This window comes from Dunckerocampus dactyliophorus, chromosome 20 (assembly GCF_027744805.1).
Source record: "Dunckerocampus dactyliophorus isolate RoL2022-P2 chromosome 20, RoL_Ddac_1.1, whole genome shotgun sequence".
Lineage (NCBI taxonomy): Eukaryota > Metazoa > Chordata > Actinopteri > Syngnathiformes > Syngnathidae > Dunckerocampus > Dunckerocampus dactyliophorus.
This window is the reverse complement of record NC_072838.1, coordinates 17,364,683-17,376,727: the sequence shown is the minus strand read 5'-3', so window position 1 is coordinate 17,376,727 and position 12,045 is coordinate 17,364,683. Positions and strand designations below refer to the sequence as shown.

The following is a 12,045-nucleotide window of genomic DNA, read 5'->3' as shown; positions in this document are numbered from 1 at the left end:
TATCCGCTAGGCAAACAGAGGGGGGGCCGAGGACTAGTGAGCGTCACAGGCGCAGTCCGGGAGGACACAGCAGGCCTCCACGAATACACGCCCTGTACCTGCATGGCATGCACCACCGACAAAAGACAGCACAGAGGCACGAATGGTGGCAGCTGGGGGGGTCACGGGACACACACTTCAACAGATGAGACGAGGTTTTAATATTACTTTGAAGAAAAGTATGATGAAAAAATACAAAATACAGTATGTATGACGATATATTGCAATCTACTATTTGGTACCACGTTACACTCTTCTGCACTTCACTTCTGTATGCTAGCGGCCCCGCCTCCACCCACCCAGACAAAGACTGGATGACGAAGAAAAGGGCTCACTCTGTTCATGCCGTTGTTCCATGGAACAAACGTGCCACGGTGCTGAAATCGATGCACAGATGAAGCGTCCGGCAATATTAAGGCCAGGAAATCATCCAGCTCATTTTCATTTATTGTGTGATTCATTCATGAACTCATCATCGCCCCAGGCCTGGTGGCCACGAGCGGCACACCCAGGCAGCAGGAGTAGTGTCCCAGAACATCTGTACCGCTTGTCAATGGGGGTCCCGCAGCCGAACCAGGTGAGCCCCGCTGGTCAACAGCATTTTCATGGGATTTGGTCAGAAACGTCATTGTGAGCAATACGACATTTGTTGGCTTGCTTGATTCTTTGATGCTTTATTTTTTACCAAAATGCACAGAAGTTTCCTTCCATGAAAATGTTCTTTTTTGCCAATCCATCTTTGTAAATAAATAAAGGAGTCCATTACTGAGCAACGGTTAAGCGGAATGACCATTTCGAGTCCAACAAATCGGTCGTATCGTCCGCTGGTGCTTTGTCGCAGGCAGCGCGGCTGTCGTGTTTACTGTTGACAAGCAAGTCAAGTCTCAAAGTGAAACTGGTGTTCTGATTGAATGCAAACAAGGTACTTTGAGGTGGCATTTAAATGGAAATGACAACATGAGCTGCAAAGCCAGGCTACTTACTGGGTTTCACATTTTTACATCATTACAGCCTCGGGGGGGCTGCACGAGCATTGGCAGAAGGCTTGCCTGCAAAAGCAATAGGCGGACGGTCTTTGACAAAACAGGTTTTATCATGTGTTGGGAAGGACAGTAGCGTGAATGACACTGGCAAAACGCTGCGTTTGTTTACCGGTCATCGCGTACCAAAAGTGTGACGTAGCAAACTTTGATTCATGTTGTTATTTTCTAACTAATTAGCATCTTAAACGAAGGGAAACCTTGCAAGAAAACGTCACATATTAGTCTTTAGTTTCACTCAATTGTAGCGTTTACATTCGAAAAACGCTCTAATTTATTGACTCATAGGGAGGCTCCGATCACGGGTTTATGCTGCAGATTCCGATACCAATCATCCGTGAGTGAGATCGTCCGATATCGATTGGGTTAACTCCACATTTTTGAATCAGTGTGACTTTGGTTAATGTGTGAATATTGCTAACGGTAAAGGTTTCATTTTATTTGAACATGCACGCAAGTTCCAACTCAATTCACAGTTGCACATGTCCAGAAGGAGTCGGAAGAAGCAAAGCTCATTTAATCCTACCCCCCATAACAAAAAAAACCTGGAAACATTCTGAAGTTCACGTGTGTGTCGGAGCGGACGCCAGCTGATTTGCAAACGCCAACAATGTTGTGTTTGCGTCACTGACGCGCGTATAAACCAAGCTACGGCAACATTGTTATTGTAGAAGCTAACGCAAAGAGCGTTGCAGTGACGCAGCGCTCACGTCACTACCGAGAGGTGACGGGCACACTCCAAAACGATGCCACAGGACACCAAAGTGTCCCGACTGGGAAACAAGAACCAGCATACGAACAACTATGAGTAGACAAGCAAGTCATCTGTAAGTATCATCCCACACTCCATGTTTTGCTTCTACACGGCTAGATACACTGCGTCGATAGCCGCGATATCAAGCACTATGTGCTCCATGTATCACAATCGATATCATGGTGACTTACTCCACAGACGGTTTTCCGTGTGGTCCAGCTGGCCCGGGGCGTCATTTCCAGCACCGCTGCTAACAATTCTTTGTTTGTTGCGATGAATCTCTTGGACCAAAGTCCTCCTCGTCATGTACACACAAGCCTTTGTGTCCATGCTAACACTCAACGCCACTCAGTGCAGCGGAAACACTCCCTTTCTATCGACACGGCCTGGGAAGCGCCACACTGACACCACTAAGTCATGCCGGTCCTGACTCGTCTTGCAGGCTCAGCTTCCAAAACCTGTAGCTCATCCTGCGTATTTCCAGGCTCAAAGAGATAAGGTTCTGGATCCTCATTTGTCCAAAAGTAGTCTGCGGTGGCGGTCCGCCATTAGTAGTAGCTGCAGACAGACCTGTGCTTTCTGTGCTGCTGCTGTTGATGGAAGTAGCGTTAGGTCCTATTCCACGGGCCCGGTGAAAGAAGTTGCCGTGAAAAATGATCAAAATACCGTAAGTAGTCCGTGTTGTCGGTCACAGCACGTACTGTCTATGAAACGATGAAACGTTTTTAGCAGGAGAAAATAGGTACGTGCACTGTTAGCGCCCTCATGCTAACTGTTTTTCTCTTTTTGGAACACGTGTGTTCATGTCTCACATAAGGCTTGTGTTCCTTGAACTTTCTTTGGCTATCTGTGTGTTCATACTCATTTTCACAAGGTTATCAGTGATGCTAAACCAAGAGGAAAACAATAATGACAAAGATCAGAGCGTTTATGGTCAAATGAGTCCAGTGGTTGAACAGCCTCCCGGTGTGGACCGCGCTCCAATTGGGTGACTCTAACATAATCACGGGACGTACGGATGCAGCGGAAGAACCAAAACTGTCGCAGCTAAGCAACGTTAAGTCCGCATCCGTCATCAGCCTCCAGGTGAGCAGAGGAGAGGAGAGGACATTAGAGGGGATGAGCTGAGGAATAAAATATGCTGAGAAGTGTGGAAGTGGAGCGTGTGTGTTTCTGGAGTCGTTGTAAGCAGCGAGCAGGTCTGCAGGCGAGAGATAAGACCACTTCAAGTGTCACTACAAGACACTACATTGATCTGCGGGAGACGCAGACGACGGGGAGGGGAGGGGAGGGAGAGGGTGTGATTAGTGTGAATAATGGACTTCTAAACACCAAAACTGTTGTTATAAATGGGTTCTCGCTGATCCATAAGTACAACTATTTGCAAATAAAACAACAACAGGGAAGCAAAAGAAAAGAACGGGATGGATATATGGCTGGTCTACCTTCATACTAGACGCCATAACAGAATTATTAGCTCTTATTTATTGTGCTTTTCTTTCGTATTGTAGGATTATCTACCCGCTTGTGTGTGTGCGTGTGTCTCCAGCTGCTTGGATCAGCAGAGCTTTACATCCACGGGGAACCATTAGCCATGTAATCATTACACCTGAAGGACCACGCAGGAGCCAAGCCTGCACATTACAGCCCACCGTGTGCAGCGCATTCTGGAAAATTGACGTGGAAAAATGTCCTTAGTTGTCTCACAAATTGCGCGTGAATGCTGAGAGATATTCCCAAACACACATAACGCGCTGCCATGATGATTCATGCATTGCGGCATATCATAGCAGGTGCAAGTAAGCCCCCCAGTTGCCGCATCATCCAGTCATCTCCAAGATCTTCCCTATAGCAGATATTTTCCCGATAGGCAGCAAACTAGCTCCATGTTTGATTTGACGTAAGAATCCACTGAACGACCGTGTTATTTGTAGGGATTAACACGATGAGACACCAGCTTGCATAAGCATGGCCTAGCCATTATGAGGCTGGGGAGGGGGGAAATGACCGTCATTTCCAGACTATAGCGACAAACAATGTGTACAGGTACAGTATAGGCTGCACCTGTCTGTAGGCAGCAGGTGTCCATGCTGTAACTTGGGTTACTTAGTACACAGAATGATGTTACTTTTGAGGAAATAAGCGGTGGCAAATACGTTGTAACAAGTGTGGTTAAACAGTGGCATACAGGCAGTGTAAGGTGGCTACTAAAACTGTAGCCTACCAGAAAAGTCATTCATCGCCGTCCTCCTCCTCCTGGGAACTAAAACCACTCAAGTCGTGCAGACAAGCATCACAACTGAACAGCCTCATAAGTCCTTCATCACACACTTTGTCAGTCTCTCTCTTTCCTTGTCGCTCTTTGTTGTCTCAAAGCAAATTAGCCATTTAGCCTGAGCTACCCTCCTTATTCAGTCCGGCCTTCTGAAACCCGCTGGTGATAGTGGACGGTTGGCGGTCCGAGTCGTCCAAACACAAGGCAAGGCAGGCATACTGTCAATGAGAAACATCAGTATGACACAAAGTTTGCATGGGAGTACATTCACTAATCTAACTTGCAGGCCCAGAACTTGTCCGACCGCTAGCTAAGGACTTTATGTTTTTAATCATCTTTGTTAGACGGCGTTATTACACAAAACATCACTTTGCACATAGGAGAAGAAAGAAAGATGTAACATCAGAAATTGAATGCTGTCGTCATGGCTGTGTGTTCAGCAAAGAGCCAGCGTACATCCAAATATGTCCGAAAAGTTGCAATAAGCTCGTTAGAATCCCTTCAGCGTCACGTCGCCGTGAATCCAAGTATAAAAATGTAGCCAACGCTACTCATTAGCCACTTCATTTAGTAGCATAAAGGCCAGCTGCTCTATAATGCCTGACTCGGTGCTGATGCGGTTGCCATGGCAACGGGAGCTAATGAGATGATTTCTTTCACACAACCTGTTCATCAAACACAAGCTCACAACCTGCTGCGTCGTCGTCTTTTTTTTTTTATACCTTCAAAATGTCACAATAGCGGATAAAAAGAGAATTGAGCTTTTAAAAAAAGTAGGCGTGAATGCTTTCTATTTCCGGAGGACCTTTTGATGCTGCAGGAAAGAACGACATGTTCAAAAGCTCTTAACTTTTATTGGTGGCCATCATGACGCAATACGGTGACATCTTGTCCAAATCATCTTCCAAAGGCCGTCCAAGCCATCCAAACACACTTTTTGGCCGACTCATTTCCTACAGTCATGGATGGAATTCCGAGCCATCCGCTTGATGCCTGCTGATGCGCGTGGTTTCCCCAACTCAAAGTTCAGGGTCACGATTCAAATCAGGCAGGTAGAATTTACATGGATGCTGCGGGAACACGTTCAAGTTTTGACTAAATGCTCCAAGGGTGTTCCATCAATTAGCGTCCCTCGGCACAGAGGACTATTTGAAAAAGTACCTCATAGTGGCGTGGCACTTTTTTTCTGGGTAGTGTTGGTGGAAACACGGATGTTACAGTACACGGGAAAACCACATGTTCGGCCTGCCTGCACGGGACGATCCGGCCTTACGGACCGGACGTTTCTCAATACATGTTGCACTGTGTGAGTGCGTGTGTGTGTGTGAGTGCGTGTGTGTGTGTGTGAGTGCGTGTGTGTGTGTGAGTGCGTGTGTGTGTGTGAGTGCGTGTGTGTGCGCCTGCCCAGGCTGGCGAAAAGCCCTCCTCGCAACGTAACACTGGACATATTTCAAGTGAGGGGCAGTCTGCCTAAAAGCAGACGAAAAGGCGAGGCATTCGGCGACAGACAGGACAGAGTATACAGGCGTCCCTCGCTATATGGCAGTTCCAATATCGCTCCCTCGTTATATCACTGTATCATTTCATTTTCATGCTTCATTCTTTAAAATCATTTCATAATAATATTAATAATACTGAAGAGAATTTTGAGAGAAAACCCCCCCAAAAGCGTAGCCCAAATACCGAGGTAGAAACGGTACCGTGCGTTAGCTGTACCGTGGCACCCCTAGCGGAAACATACCGAGGCTTTTTTTCTTTACTAAAATTCAAGGTAAATGAGAAAAGTGAGTCTTGGAAAAGGGGGGTAAATAGTGTACCAGGTGCTACAATGCTATTATTTACCTGGCTAAAAAAATACAAATCTTTGGAATCTGTGCGGTTTGCACATCTAAACACATCTGAAAGTTCCGTGGCACTGATGCCATGTACGCTTTCACTCGGCTGCAAGCAAGGAAAGCAGAAAGCTGTTATTGATAGAAACTAATATGCTACATGTAATTATATTTACTGATTTTATGAACAATCATTAGTTAATGATTATTTAGAAGCTCTGTTTTTGTGTGCAACGATGGGAGAACATTCCAAGTGTTTGCAACACCAGCGCTGAGGTGCTGCTATGATAAGAACGTCACGGCGAGCACAAGGCACCTCCAGCTGCTTAAAATAAAACACTGATTCATTTCCGTTGCCCCCCTATAATTTTCGGTGCATTACTACACTTGCAACAATGACCCCCTGCTTGCTTCCGCTCCTTCCCGCCTCCACTCCTGTTCCCCATTTCTGTCGCCTACTAATGCGACACAGATACATGAGCGTACGCCAAAACTCAGCTACGATGCAACAAACAACAACCCAACGGCAGCTACAAGGCGCTCATACATGCACGGCGAGCAAGAAACACGCACATCGACACGCTTTCTGTCTTTAAGCCACACATGAGCTGGCCAGCATTTATGTGCCGCGTTGGCAAGAATTAGTAGGTCACGAGCCGTTCCAAAGACTCCTATTAATTGGGGGATTATTAGAATGGGAAACAAATATGAGAGCCTGTCGAAATATGTCATCCGTAACCTACCGGGCTACGTCGGGAGGGGGCTGTGGTGTCTCTCAAATCATTTAGCAGGGTTTTGTACAATAAAATAATGCACTCCAATTAGGCACGTGTAAATGACATGATTTTTTGTTTTGGTGACAAAATAAATAATAATTAAATTATCTGTAAAATCATTATGAGAAATGTATATATTATAATACATATATGATAGAATATTAACGATTATTAAACACGTTTGAAATGACTGAAAATAGTATAAATTGTTTAAAAATAGACTTCATATTTAATCAAATGTTTCTATTGTGTGGATGGCATCTCAGGATGTTTCAGTATTTTCTTTGTTCAATCATAGCAAAGTAATAAAAAAAATCAAATGAAATAAATTATGTAAAATAAAATTCATAAATCAAATAAGATACGTGATCCATAACAACATGAATATGACAGCAGGACAGACACACGTTGGCATTTTGCTTTGAAGCTGTGATTTGACAGCTATTTATTGGCGTGGGGAATGATCCCAGCAGTGCCACATTCACCTCGTGAACAGTAGATGGGTGAGCGATGCCAAATTGGACGCTTTTTCTACGGTAAAAAGTCCGACAAGAATTTGGAATTTGACCTAAAGTTTGATTTCAATGTGATGTCAATAAATTCATTCATTAAGTCAACTAAATGACAGAGAAAAGTCATTTCTGTTTGCTTTTTCGCGTCACAGCACCAAACATAAAACAGAAAAGTGTGTGCTGTTCGGACTCCAACAATATGTTGATTTTATTAAGAGATCGCTGAAAAAAATGCAACAAAAGTGGAACAAAAACAGAACTACATGGTCGCAGACAACCACAGCGTAGCCCACAAGGCATCTTCCGGTATGTTTGCAATACATGTTGCATACAAGTTCCATAAGACATGAAAGATACATTAAATAGAACGTTATTGACCCCTTGAGCATGTGCCCTCAGGGAGATTAGGAGCTGCCTAATAAGAAAGAAAGAATGTCATCACGTCATCAAAGGAGAACAAATATGCGTCCTTTTGGGCCAATGTTTACATCTCAGCTACTTTTCCAAACACAAATTTGCACACAATCCTAACAAAACTGACCTGTGCTCACAGTTTTATTCGCCAAGAAATAAAATGTATCTCCTGGGCTCTGGCCTTGTCACAACTACAAGTCATTGTATGACAAAAAAAAGAAAAAAAAGCCAAAGGCCTTCATCCTGCCGCCCTGTGTTGATGGTGCTAGCTTTGCCCCCGTTAGCCTGGCTGACAGAATGACAGAGACGTTCCTAATCCAGCAATGATAAGTGGCTTTTCCTCCCACCCCACATTCCATCACTACTGCTGCTTCCTGGAATGACGCGTCAATTCCCCCGGAGGCCGTTTCCTATACGGCCGAATTTTCACACAACTTAATAAAGTCCTTGATTGCTTTTACGTGCAAATTCCTCAGGACCGGCCCGGCTAGTTTGTGTTCAATAAATCAATGGTGAGAAATGAAACAGCGAGATATTGCATCTGCAAGACATCTGCTATACGATTTCACATTTGATCAACTTCAAGTTGGCCGTAAAGCGTACAAATGGTTGTACCGCAGACATTTTGGGAAATGCTAACGTGTTGCAATATGCCAAAACTAGTGAAATTATACACACTTTCATAACTATTTGGTCATTTTAACAGTCTAACAAGTAAACATCCCTTTGAGATGACAGAGACACCACACCTGACAATTCTCCATGATCTGCTCATCAATGAACTGATCATCACGCCCTTCACTCCTTTCTTTTTTTACCAGCTAAAACAATGAAAACTATTGTCAAAAATGTAAACAAACTAGCTCACAAATAACCTTTAAGTGCATTGTAATTCCAAAAACAAGTATCCTGTATACTGTATGTATATTTGAACTATCGTGGCGAAAACTCAGGTGTCAGCGCTCATTACTGACACCTACAGGACACGAGTGGAACTGGAAGGCCAACGTTTACATTTACAGTCGCGGCTAAATGATTCCAGGAATATAAGTCCAAACTTGTGGATCTATATTTAAAACATCATCAGGAGGTTGCCTACAGCCACAGCTGTTCATGCCAATATTTTCTGACCCGGTGCTAAAATTTGAGACGCTGGCCGTTATTTGTTTTGTATCACCAAGCGACTATCAGAGCCTGATTGGTTCACTGAATAGAGACAATAATTGGAGCATTTATGATGCGGTCGTCCCTCGCAATATCACGGTGTGATTATTGCTACCTCGTGATTTTCCAGAAATTTATTAACAAATGATGGCCGTTTGGTGGTCGACTGTTAGCCAAAACACACTGAAATACAAGTGCCATGTAGTGTTGTGTTCACTAGGCGGTGGTAATGACGTTAGCTTACATTGCATTAGCTTAACATCGCAATGGCATGTCCCACATGAAAAAGAGTTCTCCTCCCATTCGGTGTGGAAGTGGTATGTTTTTGGCTTCTTAAGTTTAGAAGAAATAAATTCGAGGCTAACTGGTTAGCTCGCTGGCTTGCTAACTAGCGGCTGACCCAAGTCCCTGCAGCATAGGAGTTGCAATGTGGTTGTCAAGGTGACTATAGGGGTGTTATTTCATGTCTATAGGGCTCTAATAATGTTAAAAACTCTATTTAGAAAGTCATAAACAGGTTTTCTATGCTTTCACTACAAAAAGATTCCATTTATTAATATTGAATCTAACCTTGAAATGGACCTTTTGCAGTCGGGTCTGCAGCCAATTAACCGCGATAAACGAGAGACGACTGCATAAATGATATACTTCAAAGCGTCAAAGACAGCAAAGTTTTCCTTTCCACTTTCTCATGCACTCCAAATCATGAATGACGACATAACGACCTTTTTGGAAATAGCAGCCTCTTTTCTGCTTCTCGTCCTCATCACTCGGAAGCGTCCTAACGAGCCATCTTTATAAAATAGAGACCAGCGTCCGTACGGGAAACAGCGTGGACGTCTCAGGTGCTATTTTGGATCAAATGAATCAGTCTGTGTTGTTTTTGAGGGGTCCATGCTGTGCCCCTCCAAGTTTCCCCAACACGAACACAAGCTCATTAGACGATGATGAAAAGTGACAGGTGACGATGCCAGTGAAGGCATCAAAATAAAAGCGCTCACGAAGAGCCGCCAATGAGTCACGCCTAATGACATTCTCCACCGGAGCATCGCGGCATGAGAGCCATTCACGCTCTGCTTTTAAAAACGACGCGCGACACGCCGGCCCGGAATGCAGTCAATTAGTTGCTTACATTCACGGCGACAAACACGGTGGGCGTCAATCCCCCTCCGTTGACTTTTGGCACGCCGCTTGAAGGAGACACACTGTGAGTCACGGCGGCTTCACACCGACATTCATGGTGTCGGTGACGGCGGGGTGCACGGTAGGAGGGGCCCGGCCACAGCGGCATGATCAAACTAACGAAAACACAAGCCGCGCTCGGAGACGTCGCTCGTGGGGAAACAGCTTGAACTCGACAACAAGTACAAAAAAAGAGCATGAATGTTTCATACGCGACACAAGACGGCGCCGTGTAATTGAAGACATCTGTTAGCGGGTGCGTACTTTAATGCCTCTACTCGACATTAATGCGGAATCCCTCAGGTCACCTCGGTAGTTGTTCAAAATCAGGGGAAAAAACTCCAGGGCCCGACCGATTAACCACCCAGACAATTGAATCAGCCATTAGAGAATCATTGGTACTACAGCTGCAACAATTAATCATTGAATTGATGATTAATCCGATTAATTGACAACTGATTTGGTATTTGATTCTTTTTTTGATTTAAACATGTAAATATCCTCTCATTTCAGCCTCTCAAATGCAAATATTTGTCATTTTCCTTCGTGATCCATGAAAGCAGACCTATCATCTTTGCATTTGAGGCAAAACTAAAAATTCACACACTTCCGCTTTGACGTTGGGAAACACTGATGGACATGTTTGCCTCTTTTCAGATAACTGTTTGTGCTCGGTCCTTATTGATTTCATCCGTCTAGGGCAGGGGTGTCGAACGTGCGGCCAGGGGGCCCATTGACAGCCCACGGCTGTTTTTTTATTGCCCCCCCCGCACAGTCTAAGCACGTAATTAAATAAGAAGACAAAAAAACAACAACAGCACAACTGGAAAATAGAGCATTCATTTTACAAGAAAAAAGACAAAATATTAGGAAAATAAAGTCATAATATTAAGATAAAAAATAGCTAAATAAAAGTTCAATAAAAGTTGAAATATTAAAGACAGTTTTTTTTTTTTTTTTTACAGTCATTATGAGAAACAAACACAACAAACAATAAAGTTGCAATTTAGGTTGGGTAGAAGTTCTAATAGTAGAGAAATGAAGACATAATATGACATAAAGACATAATATTAAGAGAAAATTAAAAAGCTGAAATATTTCTAAAAAAATATCAAATAAAAATAGCAAAAATGGAAACACATGCAAAAAAAAGGGTAACTTCAAGCAGGAAACGGTCATTCTTACGAGTAATATGCTTTGATGCAGGCTGTTTTTTCTTTTCAAAATAAAACACATCTTTGCATAGCCACATGGGTTGGGGTAAATAAAAATGTAAAAAGCGGCCCCCACAGTCTTTGAGATTTCAGTATGCATCCCTCGGTGGAAAAAGTTTGGACACCCCCCGTGGCCTAACCGATCATTTGATGAATCAAAACAACCTTCTGATTCATCGACCAAGAAATCGACCATAATCGGTAGCGATGTTGACACTTATTTTTCACAAATAAAAGGCAGGTATTGGGTGTTTTTGTACAAATGAATGTTGAAGGGCCTGGCAGGTTTAAACCGTTAGACAAAAGAAGTTTACTCGCCCTACAGCCTCCCTGGTTAGCTTGGCGATAATGAGAAGAGCTCTGGTACTGGGGGAGAAAGTGAAAGTGTATGTATGTATGTGATTAACGTGCTTTTTCTTTGGCTTTCCGTAAGCTGGAATTTCATTCATCGCACCTTGAAGCGGACGGACCAAAATGGCCGCTGTTGCTCGTCGTCTGAAGAAGCTATGCAACGTTCAGGGACGCCAACTCCTCCGGGTATCATTAACTGGCTCAATACAACTCCGGTGTGGAAACAGGGGCTCAGAACATTTGGAGAAAGATACCCCCCATCGCATTTCAAATATTTGAAAAGCAGTGTAAATGTGGCTTACGATATGAATGTATACAATGCTGCAGCAGCTTTACAGCCCAAAAACACATAAAAGGCATAGAAAAACAACAACAAGACAAAAATAGACCAAAGCAAAGTGTGCTTATTTGGCTGTCTTGCCCACACACACACACACACACACACACACACACACACACACACACACACACACACACACACACACACACACA

The 12,045-nt window shown here is 43.8% G+C and overlaps 1 protein-coding gene across 6 annotated transcripts in view; it reads right to left on the bottom strand.

Moving 5' to 3' along the window:
* The window catches only part of csmd3b (CUB and Sushi multiple domains 3b), a 285,038-nt gene that overhangs the window by 158,953 nt on the left and 114,040 nt on the right, over window positions 1-12,045 (bottom strand). The window lies entirely within an intron of this gene.